At 69.8% G+C, this 3808-nt stretch overlaps 1 protein-coding gene and 1 long non-coding RNA gene across 2 annotated transcripts in view; both read right to left on the bottom strand.

The window, feature by feature from the left end:
* Positions 1-3808, bottom strand: part of BRF1 (BRF1, RNA polymerase III transcription initiation factor 90 kDa subunit) — a 66192-nt gene that overhangs the window by 20948 nt on the left and 41436 nt on the right. The window lies entirely within an intron of this gene.
* On the bottom strand, positions 1643-3657 carry LOC106726273. The gene is made up of 2 exons (XR_001362303.1): positions 3422-3657; positions 1643-2433 (listed from the first exon to the last, which is right to left on the bottom strand). It is a non-coding gene; the product is annotated as an uncharacterized LOC106726273 (long non-coding RNA).

The following is a 3808-nucleotide window of genomic DNA, read 5'->3' as shown; positions in this document are numbered from 1 at the left end:
AAAGATCAGAACTGAAATGGGACGGGGCTGAGGCCCCGACGGCTCATCTTGGTCAGATCATGCAGGGCCGTCCCTGTCAGGGGACCACCCCGGGCAGATGTACAGGAACCAGCTGTGGGGGGGGGGGCTCCTCACAGCACTGACCGCCCCCCCCTACACACACACCCCCTGCAGGAGGCTCCCTGTCCTCTCAGGCCCACCTGGCCGTCCTGCAGCGCCACCTGCTGGCCGGGGCCGGCCCGAGTGCCTCCCTGACCTGCAGAGCCTGAAGGTGCTGGGCATGGCTTGGCACCATGTGCAGGGCCTCCTAGGCTGTGCCCTGCACCCGGGGCCACCATGCCCTCCCCAGCACCCAGAGACCCAGGCCAGGCCAGGCCGGGCGGGGCCTCGGATGCACCCCAGGCTGCTGAGCTCTGGACCTGCACGCCGTGCGGCCTCCACGCAGGCACTTGGCAGTGAGTGACCTGGGAGCCCCTGTGGGGCTGGAGGGAATGTCCCGGGAAAGGGCTCTGATGGGGAGGGGACCTGACTGCAGGGGCGTGGGAGACGCGTGACAGCTGTCTCTGTGAGCGCGCAGGTGTGTGCACGTGCCCACTGGCTGAGACCCCGTGCGTTGGTGCCCATCTGCCCCCCCTCCGGCACCTGCCCTGACCCTGGGTCCCTGTCCAAACCTGGCCCTGCTGACCCCTAGCCACAGGCTCAGCTCCACCTGATGCGATGCCAAGGCCCGGGCAGGGGGAGGGGCCACGGCGGCCACCGCCCTTTACCTGCTGGGCAGCCTTTTCCCAGGCCCCCCAAGGCGGCCCCTCACAGGCAAGGCCCACTCGCTGACCTTGAGTGGGGAAGCAAGGACAGTGCTGCCCGAGCAGCCCCTCACGCCAGGACACAGGCTGGGGGGGCGGGTGCTGCCTCGGGCCACAGGCTTGGCCTCCTGCTCCCCCTCCAGCTGAGCAGCCGTGGCCTCTACCATGGACACGACCCTCCCGCCCGCAGGCCCTCTCCAGGCCACAGCAACGTCCGCAGCTCGGCCAGTCAGCTGGGGTGGCCGTGAGAGGGCGCTGTGGCAGTGTCAGTGCTGGGTTAGGGTCAAGGTTGTGCCAGGGCCGGGGCCAGGGCTGGTCCCACCGTCTGGGGCCCTGCCCTCCCAGGTCCCCGAGGACCCATTGTGTGGGACGGCGGCTTCCTGAGCAGCGCCCACTCCCAGCAGGAAAGCCATGAGCCTGCTCTGCCCTCTGAAGGGCTGGGCACCTGAGCCTGACGCCGCAGAGCCCCTCAGCCCCCACCCCTTGCCAGCCTGGCAGGGGCCCAAGCCTCCCCAGGGACCGGCCAACCCTCCAGGCACGTAGGCGCTAACTGGTCAGGAAGCTGGCGGCTACAGGCAGGCACGCCCCACCCAGCACCGGGCTGGGCACCACCCCCATGGGAACCAAGTGGACCCTCAGTGTCCCCCAGGGGCCGGGGCACACGTGCAAGATGGCTGTGTCCTGCTGCAGGGCCAGGCCCTGGCGATGGCCCCTGGCAGGCCAGGGACAGGCCCACATGGTGTGTGGCAGAGCCGAGCAGGCCACAACAGCACCATGTGTGAGGCCCGGGCGCGGGGACAGATCGCAGGCCGGCCGAGGACGCGCACAGGACTGTGGTCTTGCAGGTTGTGGCTTTTATTACTCGGGGAACGGGGTGTCCTTGGGTGCAGGGCACCCGGGTTGGGGCTTGGGGACAGGAAGACGGGTGGGGACCAGCCTGGCCAGAGGGTCAGTGCCTGCTCCTGCCTCCAGGCTGTGCTGAGGTGCCACCAGGGGGCGGGCAGGTGGCCGTGGGGCAGAGTGGCCTGAAGACCTCCTGGGTTAGCCAAGCAGGACCTGTGGGCACGGACCCCTGGAAACTGGTCCCTCTGCGGTCTGAGCAGCCAGAGTGAGTTCCTGAGTTGACCCGCTGGGACCCTGGAGCCTCGGGGGGTGGGGGTCGGGGAGCGCTCCACACCACTCCCCGGGCCAAGTCCCTCAACAGCAGAGTGGGCTGCAGGCCCGGCTGATCCTGACCCCGCCGGCACACGACCCAGCCAGTGACCAGCCGCCACTCTAGATCTGTGGGCCCCTCTCCACGTAGCAGCCCTGGGCCAGACCCGCCTCAGCCTCTGCCCACCCTCGAGCACCAGGGAGCCGAGGGCCTGGAGGGGGTGCAGCCTGCTGGCTGGGCCTCAGGGTGAGGGTGGCTGGTCTTGGGAGCTGGACAGCGGGTGGCGGTGGGGCTGACAGCAGGCCGGCAGGGCTCCAGAGGCGGAGCCATCGGTGGACTTTTGCCTCTCGGAGGCCTCCGTAGTCTTGGTAGCATCGGCCCGGCGGCCTGCTGGGACTGGGGACAGTCAGGAGTGTGGGCCCAGCTGGTGACCTTGGGCGGTCACTCACGCCCCAGTCCTCTTGGCCTCATGGAGACCTGCCAGGAGCCAGGCAGGAGCCCAAGTTACCTCCAGCGCTTGCTCTGACCTTGACCCCGAGACGTTAGAGCAGGCCTCTGCTCAGCAAGGGTCAGGGAGGCCCCAGGCCCCGTCCCTCTCCGAGCCCTGGCGGTGCCCACCCTGCAGCCCACCTAGCAGGGCTGAGATGGGAGTGCCTGTGCCAACCCAAGGAGGATGCTCAGAGCAGCCACTGGAGGGTCGCCCCCAGGCCACTCCGGCCAGCAGCTGGAGGGACCTGGCTTTAGGGCAGATGTGCAGATGGCATGTGAGTGCTGGGGGCCACCGCCTGCCGCCCCCCTGGGCCTGCCTCCCCCCTGGGCCTGGTGGAGCAGGTCACCTGGGGTTGCAGGGTGGACGGAGGAGCACGCAGCCTGCAGGGTGTGGTAGTGGTGGCCTGCACTGGGGGGCTGTCCGCAGCCTGCTGGCACCTGCCAGCCGCTGGCTGCTCACTTGGGGCCTTGCCCCATCGCCACGTTGGTCACCCACCACCAAAGCAGCTGCTCCAGCAGCGCCTGTCAGCCCCGTGTCCTGGGTGCGGGTCCCCTGCTCTAGGACCTGCTCCCGAGTGTTCATCTCACCCTCGGGCAGCTGTCCCTCACCAGGCCCTCCTCCCTCACCTCGACTTCTGCTTCAGCGCACGCCCGCCATGCCGCCCGCCCGAACTCCCCTCTAGCCCCACCTGCCCTCGCAGACACGTGGCCTCCAGTCCCAACCTGCAGCCTTTGCTGCACCCAGCAGGGGCCCAGCCCCCCAGGAGACCGAGTGCTGGGGGAGCAGGGCGGGGGCGGGGCCCGGCCTTCCGGGCCATGGCAGTCGGCTCCCGCCCTCCCATGCCGCGGCCTGGCCGCTGGGCCGTTCAGGGCCTGGGAACTCTCTAGAGCAGGGTGGCCAGGCTCAGGGCCCTGCCTGCCCGCCTCCCCTCCCTCTGGATGCTGAGCCGATGCCAGCTCATATGTGAGCGCCCACCTCTCCTGGGGTGCGGCTCCGGGCGGCCAGGGCCCGGCGGTGGGAGGGAGCCGAGGGCTGAGCACAGGGCTTCCCAGCCTCCACGCACTTGGACGAGCCGCTGGGCCTCCTGGACCTGGGTTTCCTCACGGGAACATGACAGTCACGCCTGCAGAGGGTCTTGGGCCGGGAGACCCGCGTCCGACAGTCACGCAGGCCCCAGTGCAGGCCTGCGCTGCGAGGCCCACGCCGTGCATTAGCCAGGGTCCACACGGACGCTGCGTGCGCGGTCACCCCTCAGTAGCCGTCGTCCTCGTCACCGTCACAGCCATAATCTGCAGAGAAAGACGGCGGCGCTGACACCTGTGCAGCCGGCACCAGGCCCCGCCCCGGGGCTCCGGCAGCAGC

Source organism: Myotis brandtii, unplaced genomic scaffold (assembly GCF_000412655.1).
Source record: "Myotis brandtii unplaced genomic scaffold, ASM41265v1 scaffold1057, whole genome shotgun sequence".
Taxonomy (NCBI): Eukaryota; Metazoa; Chordata; class Mammalia; order Chiroptera; family Vespertilionidae; genus Myotis; species Myotis brandtii.
This window is presented reverse-complemented; position numbering and strand designations above follow the sequence as displayed.